Source organism: Lithobates pipiens, unplaced genomic scaffold (assembly GCF_037356315.1).
Source record: "Lithobates pipiens isolate NorthernLeopardFrog02 unplaced genomic scaffold, aLitPip1_a1.2 Scaffold_10, whole genome shotgun sequence".
NCBI classification, from domain to species: domain Eukaryota; kingdom Metazoa; phylum Chordata; class Amphibia; order Anura; family Ranidae; genus Lithobates; species Lithobates pipiens.
Window position 1 is genome coordinate 101,703,716 of NW_027507686.1, and position 21,281 is coordinate 101,724,996.

The following is a 21,281-nucleotide window of genomic DNA, read 5'->3' on the forward strand; positions in this document are numbered from 1 at the left end:
ATCTGCTCCAATGGTGACCCAGTCGTTCGCAAGGGTAAATGATATTGAACGAATGGAAGACCTGACTGCCACAATGAGGGATAAAACGGAGGAGCATGGGAACAGATGGTTCTACTGGACCCAGTTTCGCTTTTCGGAAGAATACCTCCGCGAGACATAGTAAGCTCATGGTGATCGTTGGAGATCGCTGTTCCAAACGTTGGACAGCTGATGAGCTGGTGAGCCGAGGGCGTCTCTTGCTCCCTGGGAGGGGACCCCATCCTATCCACTCTACCCACGACACCCCCTTACCCCTTCTTTTCCTTTTCTGCCATTTCCTTCCCCAATCTTCTCTTTCCCCTTCTCCCTCCTTTCAGTTCTACTATTTCCCTTCTTAACTCAAAAAAGGGAAAAGAAAATGGTATGTTCCGACCCCATTTGACTACTACACAATACTCTTCCCCTATCTATGGATATCTAAACTCTTCGAGGGTAGCAGGGCTAGTATCAATAATATTTTAAGTGGTAGAGGATCCCAACGAGATGGAGCTTTAATCTCATCTTGATATGACCGCAAAGCTGTACACGTGCTATTCTCCTCAGACTTCTTACCATTGGCTCTGATATCCATGCAATATGATCGTTTGTTTGTAACTATTTGTATCACACATTCTGTGAAGTTGCCTTTGCATTGTATGTCGCATACTACTAAATAAAAAAACAAAAAAAACAGAAGCCTATGGCACCTGGTATTCCCAGGCGGTCTCCCATGCAGGTACTAACCAGGCCCGACACTGTTTAGCATCCGAGATCAGACGAGATTGGGCGCTTTCAGGGTGATGGGGCTGTAGGTGATCTCTTCGGGCACTCTCAACCCTCTTGACAAATGCCAAGATGGTCACCTTGGGAAACAAGTGAAAAAAAAACAGGTCAATGTCAACAACATAAAAAGAAGAATACGGCACCTGGTATTCCAACGCCATCTCCCATCCAGGTACTAACTAGGCCCAACCCTTCTTAGCCTCAGAAAAGAGAAGAGATAGGGCTCTTTCAGGGTGATGCTGCTGTAAGCGATCTCTTTGGGCACTCTCAACCCTCTTGACAAATGCCAAGATGGTCACCTTGGGAAACAAGCAAAAAAAAAAAAACGAATCAACGCCAACAACATAAAAAGAAGCCTACAATAACTGGTAATCCCAGGTGGTCTCCCATCCAGGTACTAACCAGGCCCGACTCTTCTTATCCTCCAAGATCAGACGAGATTGGGTGCTTTCAGAGTGATGTGGCCATAGGCAATCTCTTCAGGCACTCTCAACCCTCTTGACAAACACCAAGATAGTCACTTTGGGAAATAAGCGGAAAAAAAACAGGTCAACGCCAACAACATAAAAAGAAGTCTACGACACCTGGTATTCCCAGGCGGTCTCCCATCCAGGTACTAACAAGGCCCGACTCTATTAGCCTCCAACATCAAACGAGATCGGGTGCTTTCAGGGTGATGTGCCCGTAGGCAATCTCTTCAGGCACTTTCAACCCTCTTGACAAACGCCAAGATGGTCACCTTGGGAAACAAGCAAAAAAATAAAAATAAGTCGGAAGCTAGAGACAATACGGCCCGAGTCCTCAATTTAATCCATGCGGCGCATGTACAGGGAAGGCCCTTGCTTATGTTGTCAACGGACGCGGAGAAGGCCTTTGACAGGGTGGCCTGGCACTTTATGCAGGCCACCCTGGAACATATAGGCCTTGGCCCCAACATGATGAGCTGGGTAATGTCGCTTTACTCCACGCCGTCGGCAGCGGTACGGGTGACCGAGGGGTGCTCGGACTCTTTCCCCATCACTAATGGGACGAGGCAGGGGTGCCCTCTGTCTCCCCTAATTTTAATTCTGACACTGGAACCACTTATGTGTCACGTTCGGAATGACCCGAATATTACTGGCATATCCAAACCCTCGGCACACCACAAAATTGCGGCGTACGCTGACGATCTAATTTTTTCCGTCTCCAATCCACACATTTTGCTTCCCAAAATACTTGCGTCTCTACAGCGACACGGCAGCCTATCAAACTATAAAAACAAATGCGCCAAGTCGGCTGTATTGAATATATCGGTCCCGGATGGTGAGGCCAAGAGGCTCCGCTCCTCTTTTCCATTCTACTGGGCTGAAAAATCTATACGTTAACTGGGCGTTGACATCGCAGCGGATTTAGCGCAATTGTACCTGCTTGATTTTGTCCCTCTCCTGGATAGACTGAAATCTGATTTGGGAAACTGGCATGCTTTAACACTGACCTGGTTCGGGCGCTGTAATGCATTCAAAATGATGGCCCTCCCTCGGATCTTATACATGTTCCAGACATTACCGATCCGGTTACCCCCAATTTTTTTCAGACAACTGCAGGTGCTGCTCCGGGACTTTATTTGGGCGCGCAAACCACCCGGAGCCCGTTTGCAATTGTTTGCCAGACCAAAGGACAAGGGGGGTCTGGGTCTCCCAGATCTCAGACAATACTACAGAGTGACTCTGCTAGCGAGAGTCGTTGATTGGCATTGTATTGGCCCACACAAGCAGTGGGTGGAGATGGAGATTGAGGATGGATCCATTCCCCTATTGACCTCCCCGTGGCTCCTGTCCTCCCTACCAAAAGACCTCAGAGGTCACCCCGTAGTGGGAGCTACGTTGGCTGTTGTGCGGAGGTTGTTCCGCTGCACACACATTGCTCCCCTGCCATCACCAATGACTCCGGTTATAGGTAATCCAGACTTCCCACCGGGATTTACCAACAAGAAACTGCGACAGTTGACAGTGGTGGGGAAACAGCGTCTGGGAGAGGTGTGGCCCACGGGAGGGCTCCCGACCACGTAAACTGTCGCCGAGCTTTCTGACCCTCCGCTTGACTTGTTTAGTGCTTATCAACTTCGTCACTTTCTTCTGGCCATACAAAGGGCCCCCTACACTCCTAGAGACCTGACACCCTATAAATCCATCTGTCACAAAAGGGAACCTGTGCTACACACCCTCTCCCTAATGTACAACCTATTGAGTAGTCAGGAGGAGGAGTCGACCCCCACCATTTATCCACAAATGGGAGAGGGACTTAGGCATCACATTTACCCCACAACAGATAGGGAAGATCCTGACCTTAGTACATAAAGCTTCCATCGCAAACCAATATCAAGATACAAGATAGTCTCACGCTGGTATAGAGTCCCATACCTTCTGAATAAAATGGATAGATCGATCCCGGATGTTTGTTGGAGGTGAAATTCAGATATGGGGACCATGGGACACCTTTTCTGGGCATGCCCGACCTTGAGGAACTTTTGGCTTCCCAGTAGCGTGCCTTCTACACTTGACCGAACAGCCTGTTCGAAAATACAAAAAAACCCTCACGATGCAACTCCTGAATGCCGCCCGGGCCTGCATTCCCGCACTGTGGAGGCAGCCTCAGCCCCCATCCAAGGTGCTGTGGTATTCCAAAGTCAATCATATTCTCCGGATGGAAGAATTGACCGCCACCCTTCACAACACTGAAGAGGCATTTAGTGTTACATGGAGGCCCTGGACGTATTTTACTGGTACTCGAGACTACATTTGGGAGGTGAGCAGTGCCTCCGTCCCAGAAAACGACTGAACATCTAACGTTTACCTACGTAGGCCATGTCTGCCCTGGGTGGCATTCCCCCCCTCCTTTTTGTCTTTATTTTTCTTTTTTTCCCCGTCGCCATCCCCCCACCTCCTCTCTCTCCGTCTTTGCACTCTCTTCTTCCCCCGTCCTCCCTTTTGACTATGCCTTGTCTCCTTACTAGCCTTCGGGACCCAGAAGAACCCCAGGGTTCTGGACATGACCGGCTCATATTTTGCTCTGGTTCACGTAGGTCATGATAAGCTGGCTCACTGTGGTCCCAGTTGTTCTCCATGATTACATTTGTCCGAACGGAGCTGCACTAGTTATACTGTACTACATGTCGGAGGTGGGGTTTCTCTATTTTCTGCATGAAACTGTAGGACTCCCCTCTGAGAACAAAGAGTTATTTGGCTGCCTATTTTTTGTTAGCATGTAATTGTGACCCTGGGTCATGCTGTATGGTTGACTGTTATATTTATATTGTTCTACTTATACTTAATAAAAGAATAAAACAAAAAAAAAAAATAAGTCAATGCCAACAACTTAAAAAAAAGCCTATGGCATCGAGAAATCCCAGGCGGTCTCCCATCCCGGTACTAACCAGGTCCCAACCCTGCTTAGCCTCTGAGATCAAATGCACGCTCAACCCTCTTGACAAACGCCAAGATGGTCACCTTGGGAAACAAACAAAAAAAACAAGTCAACGCCAACAACATAAAAAGAAGCCTGCAGCATTTAGAAAACCCAGGCGGTCTCCCATCCAGGTACAAACCAGGCCCAACCCTGCTTAGCCTCTGAGACCAAACGAGATTGGGCGCTTTCAGGGTGTTGTGCCCGTAGGCAATTTCTTTGTGCACTCTCAACCCTCTTGACAAATGCCAAGATGGTCACCTTGGGAAACAAGGGAAAAAAAACAGGTCAAAGCCAACAACATAAAAAGAATCCTACGGCATCCGGTATTCCCAGGCGATCTCCCAATCAAGACACTAACCAGACCAGATCCTTCTATGTCACCTGGTCTTCCCAGGCAGTCTCCCATCCAGGTACTAACCAGGCCTGATGCTGCTAAGCCTCTGAAATCAGACGAGATCGGGTGCTTTCAGTGTGATGTGGCCGTAAGCGTTCTCTTCAAGACACGGCCAACCCTCTTGACAAACGCCAAGATGGTCGCCTTGAGAAACAAGCGAAAAAAACAGTTCAAAGCCAACAACAAAAAAAGAAGTCTATGGCACCTGGTATTTCCAGGCGGTCTCCCATCCAGGTACTAACCAGGCGAGATTGAGATTGGGCGCTTTCAGGGTGATGGGGCCGTAGGTGATCTCTTTGGGCACTCTCAACCCTCTTGTTAAACACCAAGATGGTCACCTTGGGAAACAAGCGAAAATAAACAGGTAAACGCCAAAAACATAAAAAGAAGCCTACGGCACCTGGTATTCACAGATGGTCTCCCATACAGGTATTAACCAGGCCGTACACTGCTAGGCCTCCGAGATCAGATGAGATTGTGCACTTTCAGGGTGATGTGGCCATAGGTGTTCTATTTAGACACTCTCAACCCTCTTGACAAATACCAAGATGGTTATCTTGGGAAACAAGTGAAAAAAAAAAAGGTCAACGCCAACAACATAGACCCTGGCGGTCTCCCATCTGACCCAGACCCTGCTTAGCCTCTGAGAGGGTGCTTTCAGGGTGATGTGACCTCAGGCGAACGCTTTGGGACATACTCATACTCATACTCATACTCAAAACTCTTGACTGATGCTAAAATGGTCAACTTGGGAAACAAGCGAAAGAAAAACAGGTCAAAGCCAACAATATAAAAAGATTCCTACGGCACCTTTAATTAGGTACTATCCAGGCCGGACCCTGCTTAGCCTCTGAGATCAGATGAGATCGGGCGCTTTCAGGGGGATGTGGCCGTAGGAGATTTCTTTGGGCTCTCTCAGCCCTCTTGACAAATGCCAAGATGATCACCTTGGGAAACAAGCGGAAAAAAAAAACATGTCAACGCCAACAACATAAAAAGAATGCTACGGCACCTGGTATTCCCAGTTGGTCTCCCATCCAGTTACTAATCAGGCCCGACAATGCTTAGCCTCCGAGATCAGACAAGATCAGGCACTTTCAAGGTGATGGGGCCATAGGCGATCTCTTCGGGCACTCTCAACCATCTTGACAAATGCCAACATGGTCATCTTGGGAAACAAGCGAAAAAAACCAAGTCATTGCCAACATTGGAGGCTAAGCAGGGTTGGGCAATCAGTTTCCTTGCCTGAAATAGGCATCTCAGAACTGCCATCTGGCTACTTCCCGGGTTTCCAACTCCTTCAACTAATCCCAGGAGACAATACTTCGCCTCCATCCTGGTGGAGGTTCCAACCACCCGATCAATGGTTCCTGTCACCTCTGTCCAGTAGCGGATCAACTTCGGGCATCTCCAAAACATGTGCATCATGTCTCCCCCCATGTTCCCGCACCGGGGGCAACTTGCGTCCGGCCGTTCGGCCAAACTGAAAAAGTTTACGAGGAGCATTCACCACAGGCAGGATTCCTGTGGCCAATTATAGCTCAGGGGGGTTTAGTACACACCCCACACTATATAAGGCCGCCAGCATGGCGGCCTTGTATAGTGTGTTGCGGTGGTCAGGGAAAGAGGACGATAGGCAGGGACAGTGTCTTTACTGCTTGGGAACCTAGCACTGTTACAGTGGGTGTTATGTGCCTCTTGCACAGTACACACCTGAAGCTACCCTTTATTACTGGTGTTCAATTTCTGCAATACATGCATCTGCAGTGCAGAAGTTAGAGTCGGTGTTGTGTGCCTCCTGCACAGTATACACCTTATTGCTGGTGTTCTGTTTCTGTAATACAGGAACCTAGTACTGTTACAGTGCTAGGGTGTACAGAGAAGCTGGTATATATAGAAGACTACAGCATACAGAAGAAAGGCTAGTGAATACAGAATACAGGTTTCGTGTATGTAGATAGGCTTGAGTATACAGAGATGCTAGAGTAAACAGTGAGGCTGGGGTACACAGAGAGGCTAGTTTAAAGACAAATACAAAGATGTTAGTGTATATAGAGAGGTTAGTGTATAGAGAGAGTCGAGTGTATACAGAAAGGACAGTGCATATAGAGAAGCTAGTGTATACAGAAAGGGTATACATGAAAGCTGACATTCTATACAGAAGACTGGGTAGTGTATACAGAGAGTCTAGTGGGTACAGAAGACAGGCTGGTGTATTCTAACTAGTTTTTACAGTCTAGTGTATACAGAAGACAGGCTGTGGTATACAGAGAGTTTAGTGTATTCAGAGAGTCTAGTGTATACAGTCGGCGAGTGTATACATAAGACTGGCTAGTTTACACAGTGTTTACAGAGATGCAAGGGTGTACAGAGAAGCTGGTATATATAGAAGACTACAGCATACAGAAGAAAGGCTAGTTAATACACAATACAGAAGACTCGTGTATGTAGATAGGCTTGAGTATACAGAGATGCTAGAGTAAACAGTGAGGCTGGGGTACACAGAGAGGCTAATTTAAAGAGAGGCTAGTATATACAAAGATGTTAGTGTATATAGAGAGGTTAATGTATAGAGAGGGTCGAGAGTATACAGAAAGGACAGTGCATATAGAGAAACTAGTGTATACAGAAGACAGGCTTGGGTATACATCAAAGCTGACAGTGTATACAGAAGACTGGGTAGTGCATACAGAGAGTCTATTGGGTAAAGAAGACAGGCTGGTGTATTCTAGCTAGTTTTTACAGTCTAATGTATACAGAAGACAGGCTGTGGTATACTGAGGGTTTAGTGTATTCAGAGAGTCTAGTGTACAGAGATGCAAGGGTGTACAGAGAAGCAGGAAGCTAGTATATATAAGGCTAGTGAATACAGGCTAGTGAATGCAGATAGGCTTGAGTATACAGAGATGCTAGAGTAAACAATGAGGCTGGGGTACACAGAGAGGCTAATTTAAAGAGAGGCTCGTATATACAAAGATGTTAGTGTATATAGAGAGGTTAGTGTAGAGAGAGAGTCGAGTGTATACAGATAGGACAGTGGATATAGAGAGACTAGTGTATACAGAAGACAGGCTTGGGTATACATCCAAGCTGACAGTGTATACAGAAGACTGGGTAGTGTATACAGAGATTCTAGTGGGTACAGAAGACAGGCTGGTGTATTCTAGCTAGTGTTTACAGTCTAGTGTATACAGAAGACAGGCTGTGGTATAGTGTATTACAGAGATGCAAGGGTGTATAGAGAAGCTAGTATATATAAAAGACTACAGCATACAGAAGAAAGGCTAGTGAATACAGAATAAAGGCTGGCTTCTACGGAGAGGCTACCACTACGGAGATGCAGAACACTATATATAGAGAGAGGGTATATAGAGAGGCTAGATTATACAGAGAGGCTAGTGGATAGAGTGAAGCTATTGTATATAGAAGCCTGGTTAGTGTATACAGAGAAGCTAGTGTGTACAGAAGAAAGGCTAGACAGGCTATAAAGAAAGACAGTTTGGGGTATACAGAGATGCTAGGTTATACAGAGAGACTAATGTATACAGAAGACAGGCTAGGGCATACAGAAGACAGAAGACGGGCTAGTGTATTCAGAACATAGGCTAGTGTATATCGAAGACAGGCTATTGTATGCAGAAGACCGGCTAGTGTAAACATGCTGAAGAAAGGCTAGTGAATACAGAATAAAGGCTGGCTTCTACGGAGAGGCTACCACTACGGAGATGCAGAACACTATATATAGAGAGAGGGTATATAGAGAGGCTAGATTATACAGAGAGGCTAATGCATAGAGTGAAGCTATTGTATATAGAAGCCTGGTTAGTGTATACAGAGAAGCTAGTGTGTACAGAAGAAAGGCTAGACAGGCTATAAAGAAAGACAGTTTGAGGTATACAGAGATGCTAGTTTATACAGAGAGACTAATGTATACAGAAGACAGGCTAGGGCATACAGAAGACAGAAGACGGGCTAGTGTATTCAGAACATAGGCTAGTGTATATCGAAGACAGGCTATTGTATGCCGAAGACCTTCTAGTGTAAACATGCTGGCATGCAGAAGCTTCTGCATGCCAGTGTATATAGAGAGGCTAGTGAATTTAGAGGGTAGGCTAAGTGATAACAGAAGACAATCTGCGCTATACAGAGACATTTCATCATTTCATCTAGCTCACATCTCTAATGGAGTTTGTCTCATTGCCATGTTATGCCTTTTCATTCTTATGCTAAATATAGATCACTACACGATTTTAATCATCCACATCAAGCATGCAATAAAACTATCATACATCAAAATAAACCATGTATTCTTTTGCTCTATTTTGCATATTTGTACCGGGACTGTGAGTATGTGACAGTCCTGACACACCATCCTGACTTATTTTTCTTTATTTCTTATTAGAAATGGAGAGTACTATCTCAAAATCCGCTTAAATCTATTCACTTCTACCGCTAATTGTACCTTAATGCAAAATGTTCACAAAACCATCCATTTGCTACCAGACATGCTGCACATACTAAGAGTAATGTAACCATCGCTCTCTAACGATGTAAACAGTTTTATTGCTTTTCTGACATTGACCGAGTATCTCTGACATTAACTGAGTATCTCTCTGCACTATGATCTTAATAATAATAATAAAAATAATAGGATTGTGTAATGCAAAGATCAACTAGTCAATCAATAAGCTTTCTCATTGGTACCGGCATATCCTTTAAATTTAGACTAACGCAACTATTTCTCGGCCATTTTCAAGCTAAGCTTTCAATCTCTTACTTTTGAACAGCGATACTTCCTCCCTACAATATTAAGCCATTTAAATGTCCTATTGGTCGCCTATATTATACAACTCTGTTAAAAGCCTATATGTAGAGAATAAAACTAGTCTTACATCTTAATAAAACAGTTAACTGTCACACTGATAACCATTTGTAACACATAACACTTGCAACACATTTTTTAACAGCTGCAAAATGTGAGAAAAGCAGTGGGACGGTTTACTTGATTGCAAATCAGTAGCAAGGCATAGCAATACAGTTTGATTACATTAATAACACATAATGCAACTATTTTACATTCATTTTACATTCACATCATGCATACATCCTAATGTAAGCTGTCTATCACTATTAATGTTCATGGTTACTGATACATTATGCCGATGACCAGTGGAAACGGAAAACAGTCAGTGTAAGCCGTCTTCGTGCGTAACATAATTAATGGAACGATTTACACGTTGGAATTTTCAAGCTACGTCAATTTACTCTTAAATACCCTTTAGCTGCTTAGCTCACACTTTGCTGTATGTAGCCGCGTTTACATGTAAGTAACCAATGGGGATTGACATTTCATGTCCATCTCACATCTCTAATGCAATTTGTCTCTTTGCCATGTCATACTTTGCCAGTTATTATACTTTCTCATCCGATAGAAACCTAGGCGTTGCTGATATTTCATGATTACAGCAATCATCTCATCTAATTGCTATTCCGACATTCTGCCTTGGTATTTCTTTGCAACGCTCTATTGAACAATGTAAAGGTAAGCTAGATATTTTGTGTATTTCCACTTAAACTCGACCTGTATATACTGTCTCAATATTATCTTTTCTAATTTTGCTAAATTAGATTATAGAGTTTGCTATGTCTAAATCCAGGTTACCTACTCACCTTTATTACGTATACTGCTAATTTTAGGATAATACAAAACCATCGTATTGCTTCTTTACACGCTGCACATATTAAGAGTAATGCAATGCTACCGTGAACAGTTTAATTGCTCGTCTCACATTTAGCTGGTATCTCTCTGCTATAGGAAACTGAATTTGTACTAGAACGATCACTCATCTAATATCAGTCCACTCAGTGCAATCGGGATAACTTTTACATTTAGAGTAATGAAATGATTTCTCAGTCATTTTGGAGCTAATGCAACTAACGCTTCCGATCTCATTTCGACTGCAATACTTAATCTCTGCTATTGCAGAATATTTAGCTGCTTAGCTCACACTTTGCTGTACGTAGCCGTGGCGATTGGCATTTCAACTCTAATTCATATTCACATTTCTAATGCAGTTTGTCTTTTTGCCATGTCATCCTCTGTTAGTTATTATGCTTTCTCATCCTTGTGCTCCAATATTGGGGTATATTCACTACATGATTAAAGACACGTAAAATGAACTTGATTGATAAAAACCTACACACGTTGTTGCTGTTATTTCGTGTATTTCTACTTAAACCCTTTATAGTTATTTTGCTATATTTATTACTAGTATAAACAGATTACTATCTCTAAATCCTGGTAAACCAGCTCACACTAAACCATCTAATTTCTACCTTAGCACATATTAACATATTAACATTTAGATCACTCATCTAATATCGTCTTTTCAGTGCTGCCGGAACATATTTTAAATTTAGAGTAATGCAACGATTTCTCAGTTTTATGAAGCTACTGCAACTAACGCTTTGAATCTCTTTCCTGATAAATTACGCTCTGCAATATTAAGCCATGTAAATTGTCCTATTGGTCTGCTAACAATGCTATATATAATAATACAAATCTTTTAAAAGCAATATCGTCTCACTGCAATACTTACACTCTGCATAATATATATGAATAATGCGAATAATGCTAATAATAAAGTCGTCTAAAACTCGGCTATAAGTAGAGAATAAAACTATCTTACATCAAAATAAACCATGTACTGCCAAACCAATAACGGCCAATTACTTAACGTCTATCAGTCAATGACTTAGCACTCTTTTGCTCTATTTTGAATAGTTGTAGTTCTCCACATTAACTGTCACATTGATATCACCACTGACAACACACCACTTTTTAACAGCACCAAAATATGAAAAAAGCACTTTATATGTTTCAAAAGTAGTTGCATTAGCAAAAAATAAAGTCCTGTCTTCTTTACACGCTAGCTTTTCTGTATACATGAATCTCTCTGTGTACACCAGCCACGCAATATAGACTAGCCTCTCTGTCTTCTGTATACAGGTGCCCGTAATCTATATACACTAGCCTGCCTTCTTTTTACAATAGTCTCGGTGTCCCAGCCTCTCTGCATACACTAGCCTCACTGAATTCCCCAGACTGTCTTCTGTATACACAAGCCTATCTGTAAAAAAAAATAGCCGGTCTTCTGCATACTCTAGCCTCTCTGTGTAACACAGTCTCTCTCTGGATTCCCTAGCCTACATCTCTGCATACCCAGGACCTTCCTCTGTATAATATAGCCTATCTGTATACACTAGCCTGTCTTTTGTACAAATTGGCTTCTCTGTAGCTCTGTATACACGATCCTCACTGTCTACTCTTGGTTGTCTTTTGTATACACAAGCCTCTCTGTATACACTAGTCCACCGGTATACACTAGCAAGTCTGCATACACTAGCCTCTCTTTGCATACCCAGGACGTTCTTCTCTATAATCTAGCCTATGTGTATACACTAGCCGGTCTTCTGTAGACATTAGCCTCCCTGTATAAACTAGCTGGTCTACTGTATACATTAGTCCGTCTGTATACACTAGCAAGCTTGCATACACTAGCCTCTCTGTGTAACCCAGCCTCCATCTCTGCTTACCCAGGACGTTCTTCTCTATAATCTAGCCTATTTGTATACACTAGCCTGTCTTTTGTACACATTAGCCTCTCTGTATAAACTAGCCGGTCCTCTGTATACACTAGTCCATCTGTATACACTAGCAAGTATGCGTACTCTAGCCTCTCTCTCTGTATAACTTAGCCTCCATCTCTGCATACCCAGGACGTTCTTCTGTATAATCTAGCCTATCTGTATAATCTAGCCTATCTGTATACACTAGCCATCCATCTCTGCATACCCAGGACTTTCTTCTGTATAATCTAGCCTATCTGTATACACTAGCCTGTCTTTTGTACACATTAGCCTCTCTGTATAAACTAGCCGGTCCTCTGTATACACTAGTCCATCTGTATACACTAGCAAGTCTGTGTAACCAAGCCTCTCTCTCTGCATACCCTAGCCTCCATCTCTTGCATAAACCAGGACCTTCTTCTGTATAATCTAGCCTATCTGTATACACTAGCCTGTCTTTTGTACACATTAGCCTCTCTGTGTAAACTAGCCGGTCTACTGTATACACTAGTCCATCTGTATACACTAGCAAGTCTGCATACTCCTGCCTCTCTGTGTAACCCAGCCCCGCTCTCTCTCTCTGTATACCCTAGCCTCCATCTCTGCATACCAAGGACGTTCTTCTGTATAATCTAGCCTATCTGTATAAACTAGCCTGTCTTTTGTACACATTAACCTCTCTGTATAAACTAGCCGGTCCTCTGTATACACTAGTCCGTCGGTATACACTAGCATCTCTTTATACATTAGCTCTCTGTATACCCAAGCCTCTCTGTATACACTAGTCCACCGGGATACACTAGCAAGTCTGCATATACTAGCCTCTCTTTGTAACCCAACTGCTCTCTCTGCATACCCAGGACGTTCTTCTCTATAATCTAGCCTATTTGTATACACTAGCCTGTCTTTTGTACACATTAGCCTCTCTGTATAAACTAGCCGGTCCTCTGTATACACTAGTCCATCTGTATACACTAGCAAGTATGCGTACTCTAGCCTCTCTCTCTGTATACCTTAGCCTCCATCTCTGCATACCCAGGACGTTCTTCTGTATAATCTAGCCTATCTGTATAATCTAGCCTATCTGTATACACTAGCCATCCATCTCTGCATACCCAGGACGTTCTTCTCTATAATCTAGCCTATTTGTATACACTAGCCTGTGTTTTGTACACATTTGCCTCTCTGTATAAACTAACCGGTCTTCTGTATTACACTAGTCCCCCTGTATACACTAGCAAGTATGCATACTCCTGCCTCTCTGTGTAACCCAGCCTCACTCTCTCTCTGTATACCCTAGCCTCCATCTCTGCATACCCAGGACGTTCTTTTGTATAATCTAGCCTATCTGTATAAACTAGCCTGTCTTTTGTACACATTAGCCTCTCTATATAAACTAGCCGGTCCTCTGTATACACTAGTCCGTCTGTATACATTAGCAAGTCAGTGTAACCAAGCCTCTCTCTCTGCATACCCTAGCCTCCATCTCTTGCATAACCAGGACCTTCTTATGTATAATCTAGCCTATCTGTATACACTAGCCTGTCTTTTGTACACATTAGCCTCTCTGTATAAACTAGCCGGTCTACTGTATACACTAGTCCATCTGTATACACTAGCAAGTCTGCATACTCCTGCCTCTCTGTGTAACACAGTCTCTCTCTCTCTGTATACCCTAGCCTCCATCTCTGCATACCCATGACGTTCTTCTGTATAATCTAGCCTGTGTTTTGTACACTTTAGCCTCTCTGTATAAACTAGCCGGTCTTCTGCATACACGAGTCTCTCTTTATACCCTTGGATGTCTTTTGTATACACTAGCTGCTCTTTATACATTAGCTCTCTGTATACCCAAGCCTCTCTATACACTAGTCCGTCTGTATACACTAGCAAGTCTGCATACACCAGCCTCTCTGTGTAACCCAGCCTCTCTCTCTGCATACCCAAGATGTTCTTCTCTATAATCTAGCCTATTTGTATACACTAGCCTGTCTTTTGCACACATTAGCCTCCCTATATAAACTAGCCGGTCTTCTGTATACACTAGTCCGTCTGTATACACTAGCAAGTATGCATACTCTAGCCTCTCTCTCTGTATACCCTAGCCTCCATCTCTGCATACCCAGGACGTTCTTCTGTATAATCTAGCTTATCTGTATACACTAGTGTATACAGACAGACTAGTGTATACAGAGGACCGACTAATGTGTACAAAAGACAGGCTAATGTATACAGATAGGCTAGATTATACAGAAGAACGTCCTGGGTATGCAGAGCGCTCAGCTTCAAGGTATGGCCAACGTGAGTAATATGAGGGACACTCCTCACCCCCGCCCCCACCTACCAGATCTGAGTTTCATCCCCTTGCCCTCTCTGCCCCGGTCATCTGGTGGCAGTTTTATGCACTCCCTGGCCCCCACCCATTCATAATCCTTACCGAACTTTCTTTCCGCTGCTCACAGGAACACACTGGATGACTTGTCTAATTAACCAACTTGTACAAGACACCGCTATCCTCCTGTCTGACACCGGTCCCCCTTGGAGGCTTTACCCCTCACTGTTTGGGTGGTCCCTGCCTCTCCCTGGATGCTCCACATATACCACAACGACATTGTCAGAGGGGCACCACTTGACAGGACACGGGGCTTTCATTCCGGTGGCATCTCCCATTGGAGGAAGGGATGATGGCCCTAACCCCTTGGCAGCAGGTTCTTTCATGTACAGACCAGGGCGGCTCATCTTCCCTTCTGGAGTCTTCACCTTAGATGGGGGAGTTGCACTTTGGGGGGTCTGAGTGATACCTAATGCGCTGTACTGGAAGGGCTTGACATTCCCGCATATGTGTCCCCTCCCCCTGGATGCGCCCCTTGTCCCCCCCTCTGGCTCCCACCTACTCTTTGCCGACATTGCCTTCTGCAGCTTTCGGGGACCCTGGATGACTTATTTATTGAGCCTATTGGTACGAGACACTGCTTCCCTCCAGGGTGACTCTGGACCGCCCTGGAGGATTTACCCCTTACTGTTTGGGCGGTCCCAGCCTCCCTCTGGATGCTCTACACAGCCCCCGATGGCGATGCAGGAGAGACACTAATTGGCGGGCCCCAGGACTGCTGCTCGGGTGAAGTCTCCCATTGGATGGAGGGATGGTGGCCCCAGCCCCTTGCCTGCCGGATTTTCCATGCACCGACCAGGGCTGCTCCTCTTTCATCTTGATGTGGTGACCATGGAGGGGAGGAGTTGAAATTTATGGGGTCCGGGTGTTTGCTGGTGGGAGTGCGCTAAAGGACTTGACATTTCTGCATGTTTGTCCCCTCTCCCCTGTTTCCCCCCTCCCTTCCCCCCCTTCCCACCCTTCCCTTCCCTCCTTTCCCTCCCCCTTTCCCCCTTCCACTCCCCCTTTCCCCCCTTCCACTCCCCCTTTCCCCCCTTCCCTGCCCCTTTTCCCCCCGGGGCGTGGACGGGGGAGAGGGGGTAAGGAGAGGACAATCTGCCAAAGGGAGAAATGCATTTGTTCGGGGACTGCATGTACTTTAGGGGTATGGGACGGGGGGTGGTGGATCCCATTCTGTGATGCCTTTTCTGTTGTGACGGGCTCCCTCGTGCATGCCTATGTTTAGGGCGAGCCGAGGAGACCCCTCAGTGCTGACAGTTATATGCTCTACCTCTGTTTTGGTTATACTATTGTTTTTTGTTTCTTTGATGTTACTGATTGTCTTTTATTTGCATACCGGTATCAGACGTGACATTTACCACTGCCGGGACTGGGGGGACTAGGATTCGGGGGCTCCCTCTCCGACCTGTCTACCCAATAACCCAAGTAGGACAGCGCTTTAAACCCAGTGTACATCTGGTAAGCGCTATAGCATAATTGTGCTGTTTTAGTATACCCTTCCTGTACTGTTGAGTGCGGACAACCCTTAATTTCCCTCTCCCCCTGGGGTTGAGGTGCCCGGCCTCTTTTTCCCTTTACCTTTCCTTCCATTTGCCCTTCCTTTCTCCCCCTTAGTTCCCGCCATGCATTACCTACCCAAAACCTACCTTGGTTCAACTTTCTTTGCTTTTCTCTGACGTCCCCCTCCCCCTCCCCGAGGAGCGATGGGAGACTCAGTCAAGGTCACCTCTCTAAACGTTAAGGGACTGAACTCCCCTGAAAAACGGTGGATCCTCCTGGGAAAACTGAACACATCCTGTACTGATGTGGCCTTTATACAAGAAACACATTTTAAAAATACTAGCCTCCTCTTTCTATGGTCGAGATCCTTCCCTAAGGTCTACCACTCTACTAACCCCTCCTCTCCATTCTGATCTCTAGCAGGCTCCCCTGGGTTCTCCAGGATTCTCTGGTGGACCCTGGGGGCCAATATCTTTTTCTTAGGGGCCACATTGGAGAGCGCCTTTTTACATTTGCCACTGTGTACGCTCCCAATGATCACCAAGACACGTTCCTCAGAACTACCCTGCACAGATTATGTGACTTTCGGGAGGGCCAATTGATATTAGGTGGGGACTTTAATGTCCCCTTTTGCCATCGGTTGACACTTCTGCCTCTTGCTCCTCGCTCCCTACCCCTCACCTAGGTCTCTATTCTGGCACCTTAATGAGAGCCTCATCCAGATACCGGAAGTTTTAGCAGATGTGACCAGGGAATTGGACCTTTATTTCCAAGAAAACTAAAGCAGGACTGTGACCCGGGGATAATTTGGGAGGCTCACAAGTCAGTACTCCGCAGGGTACTTATCAGGAACAGCTTGCTAATCTGTTTCGTGAACTTGCCTCTGTGGAAGCGAAACATAAACATACCCCCTTACGGACCTTAGAGATTGAATTGGGGACACTCCATACCCATATTGCTGTCCTACTCCATTATAAAGCGAAAGCGGCACTCCAGTTTAGTCGTAAACTGACGTAGGAGTCAGAGGACAAATGCAGAAAAATCTTAGCCAGGTCGGTAAAGGAGTTGAAATCTGGCTCTTACATACCACAGTTGATAGATGAGAATGGCCAGAGGGCCTCTACCCCAACCCAAATAGTTGAAGTCTTTGAAAAATGTTACTCTGATCTCTACAACCTGCCCGATTCAGGGTCTGGACAGGACAATATAGACAGATATGTAACCGGTTCTGGTCTACCAACCCTCTCATCGGAATCACGGGAGTACTTGGAGGACCCGATCACACTGGAAGAAGTCCAGACGGCCGTGGGACCTCCGAAGGTGGGTAAGGCTCCGGGCCCTGACGGATATACCGCACAATACTTTAAGACCTTCCTCCCTATTCTCGGCCTGCGCTTGGTGAATTTATTTAATACTCTGAGCTCAAATGGGGATTTTCCTGAGGATACCCTTAGAGCCCACATCTCGTTGATACCTAAGGAGGGCAAAGACCCGGGCCTATGTGGGAGCTACAGACCCATTTCCCTCCAAAATTCGGTCCTAAAACTATTCTCTAACTCCTCGCCACGTGATTGGCACATCACTTGTAGTCCCTTATACATATTGACCAGTTAGGTTTTATTCCCACCAGGGAAGATAGGGACAACACCACTAAGGTGCTTACCCTGATCCGTAAAGCAAAGTCATCTGGGACCCCTTGTCTTTTCATGAGTACTGATGCCGAGAAGGCTTTTGATCGGGTCAAATGGATATTAATGTTCTCGGTCCTTTGCCATATAGGTCTGAGTGAACGGATGCTGGCATGGATAAGTAAGATATACTCACGTACTTACATTCCACCGGACATCGCGCGTACGTTTATGTTGAACTTCCCCCCACCCCTTGTCACTAAGATCCGCAGTTTGCTTCACGGGTGGCATTCTGGCCTCCATTCCTGGTTCAGCAGATGCAATCTCATTAAAATGAACATACTCCCTAAATTTACTTATCTTTTCCAAGCTCTCCCGATCCAGATTCCAGTCCTGTTTTTTAAGCAAGCTCAATCCTTGCTCGCTCAATTTAACTGGGCCCACAAAAATCCCAGACTTAAGCGGTCACAGCTGACATTGTCTAAACAACAGGGAGGGTTGGTTCTCCCTAACTTGCGACGCTACTACCTGGCCTCCCATCTGGGCCGTGTATTGGACTGGAATCGAAACAAACTTTCTAAGCTCACTCCCGAATTCCGCTAAGAAGCGCCATGTGGTGCTATAAGTATTTACCCACAGAATTTATGTCACATCCCACTATAGGGGCTTAGTTGAAAGTCAGTCACCTGATCGCTACCCAAAACACACTCACGTCTTTGACTTCCCCCCTATTCCCTATACGTGGCCATCCAACCTTTGAACTGGGGACCCACTTAGAAATTCCAACCTAGACAATGCGTCTAAATTCGTCATTGATGGAAAATGGCCTTCTTTCTCAACCCTAACAGATCCGGCAGGGCTTTTCCAACTGCCTTTTTGGAGAGCGGCGCAACGACATAATTTTCTCCATTCCATCCCCAATCCTCAAACGTTCGCCCGCCCTCAGACGGAGTTTGAGACTCTATGCAGGAGCGAAGGCCCTTTGGCCCACATTCTCTCTCAAACAGATTACCCACACTTAACCTGTCTGTCCAACTGGGAAAAGGACCTTAATTGCTAATTTTCCCCAGCACCTATCACTTTGGCTCTCAAAATGTCGCTGTGCATAAAGATACAGGAGACGAATTTTAAACTTCTCACCAGATGGTATTTGACACCATCAAAGCTGCAGAAATGTTTCTCCTCTTCCTCGAACATATGCTGGAGGTGTGGAGAAGAAGAGGGCACGTTGCTGCACATTTTTTGGTCCTGTCTCAGCTTGGTGGACTTCTGGACAGAGATCCGATGCATAACACAAAAATTCACAGACTTCTCCATCCAGGAAGAGGCTGCATTCTTTCTCTTGCACCATTCACAGATTCCCATTAAGAAGTACAAAAAAATCTATTTTACGGCATGTGATAAATGCGGCGAAATCCTGCATCCCTCTCTATTGGAAAAAATGTTCCCCCCCTTTCATTACTCACTGGCTTAGGAAAATAGAGGACATTAAAAAAAATGGAGGACTTGATCCTCACATCACAAGGTATACAAGAATTTTTTAAACAAACCTGAGACATCTGGAATACCTTTATATTCTCGCTGGAAGGATGTCGGCTGCTATCGCCTTAGTGCTCTGAGCTTTCCTTGACTGGCCCCTTGGACAGTGGCTGCCATCGTGTCTCGTCCCCTCTTCTCCTTTTCTGATCTTTTAACCCTTCTCTTTTCTGCCTTCCTCCCCTATCTCTCACCCCCTCTACCCCCTCTCTCTTTTGGAAAGAGTGGAAAATTGGGAATGACGGCCCCACACCCCCCTCTGGATGGATTATGCCGGAGGGACCTGGGGTTTGTGTGACCCTGGATCTTGGTACAGTACTTTATCCGTGCCTCGAATCATTGTGATTGATGGAAGGCAGACTCACAGTTGCGAATATACCTGTATCAAGTATTGTTCAGCTGCTTTTTGCTCTGTATTTCTCTGTTGCATTATGTACTCGGGGGACCGTCTTCCCCTATTTGGAGAAAAAATTATATTTGAAAAAAAAAAGAAGCCTACGACACCTGGTATTCCCAGGCGGTTTCCCATCCAGGCATTAACCAGGCCCGACCCTGCTTAGCCTCCAAGATCAGACGAGATGGAACAGATTCAGGGTGATGTGGCCGTAGCCGATATCTTCAGGCACTCTCAACTCTCTTGACAAACACCAAGATGGTCACCTTGGAAACAAGCGGAAAAAAATAGGTCAACGGCCACAACATAAAAAGAAGCCTACGGCATCTGGAAATCCCAGGCGGTCTCCCATCCAGGTACTAAACTGGTCCCAACCCTGCTTAGCCTCTGAGATCAGATGAGATTGGGCTCTTTTAGGGTGGTGTGGCCGTAGGAGATTTCTTCAGGCACTCTCAACCTTGACTAACGCCAATATGGTCACCTTGGGAAACAAACAAAAAAATCAAGTCAACGCCAACAACATGAGAAGAAGTCTACAGCACCTAGTATTCCCAGGTGGTCTCCCATCCAGGTATTAACAAGGCCCGACCCTGTTTAGTCTCTGAGATCAGACGAGATCTGGTGCTTTCAGGGTTATGTGGCCATAGGCGAGCTCTTCAAGCACTCTCAACCCTCTTGACAAACACCAAGATGGTCACCTTGGTAAACAAACAAAAAAAAAAAACAAGTCAACGCCAACAACATAAAAATAAGCCTTCAGCACCTAGTATTCCCAGGTGGTCTCCAATCCAGGTACTAGCAAGGCCCGACCCTGTTTAGCCTCTGAGATCAGAGGAGATCGGGCGCTTTCAGGCTTATGTGCCCATAGGCAATCTCTTTGGGCACTCTCAACCCTCTTGACAAATGCCAAGATAGTCACCTTGGGAAACAAGCGGAAAAAAAACAGGTCAATGTCAACAACATAAAAAGAAGACTACGGCACCTGGTATTCCAAAGCCATCTCCCATCCAGGGACTAACTAGGCCCAACCCTTCTTAGCCTCAGAGATGAGAAGAGATAGGGCTCTTTCAGGGTGATGCTGCTGTAAGCGAACTCTTTGGGCACTCTCAACCCTCTTGACAAATGCCAAGATGGTCACCTTGGGAAACAAGCCAAAAAAAAACAAAACGAATCAAGGCCAACAACATAAAAAGAAGCCTACAATAACTGGTATTCCCAGGTGGTCTCCCATCCAGGTACTAACCAGGCCTGACTCTTCTTAGCCTCCAAGATCAGACGAGATTGGGTGCTTTCAGAGTGCTCGGACTCTTTCCCCATCACTAATGGGACGAGGCAGGGGTGCCCTCTGTCTCCCCTAATTTTTATTCTGACACTGGAACCACTTATGTGTCACGTTCGGAATGACCCGAATATTACTGGCATATCCAAACCCTCGGCACACCACAAAATTGCGGCGTACGCTAACGATCTAATTTCTTTCGTCTCCAATCCACACATTTCGCTTCCCAATATACTCGCGGCTCTCCGGCGATACGGCAGCCTATCAAACTATAAAATCAATTG

At 45.4% G+C, this 21,281-nt stretch overlaps 5 pseudogenes; all 5 read right to left on the minus strand.

Moving 5' to 3' along the window:
* Positions 1-713: 713 nt before the first annotated feature.
* LOC143943994 (5S ribosomal RNA) lies at positions 714-832 on the minus strand (annotated as a pseudogene).
* Positions 833-1,154: 322 nt separating this feature from the next.
* LOC143942595 (5S ribosomal RNA) lies at positions 1,155-1,273 on the minus strand (annotated as a pseudogene).
* An 18,543-nt stretch (positions 1,274-19,816) lies between these two features.
* On the minus strand, positions 19,817-19,935 carry LOC143952522 (5S ribosomal RNA; annotated as a pseudogene).
* A 98-nt stretch (positions 19,936-20,033) lies between these two features.
* LOC143950444 (5S ribosomal RNA) lies at positions 20,034-20,153 on the minus strand (annotated as a pseudogene).
* A 95-nt stretch (positions 20,154-20,248) lies between these two features.
* LOC143944578 (5S ribosomal RNA) lies at positions 20,249-20,367 on the minus strand (annotated as a pseudogene).
* Between the last annotated feature and the right edge of the window lie 914 nt (positions 20,368-21,281).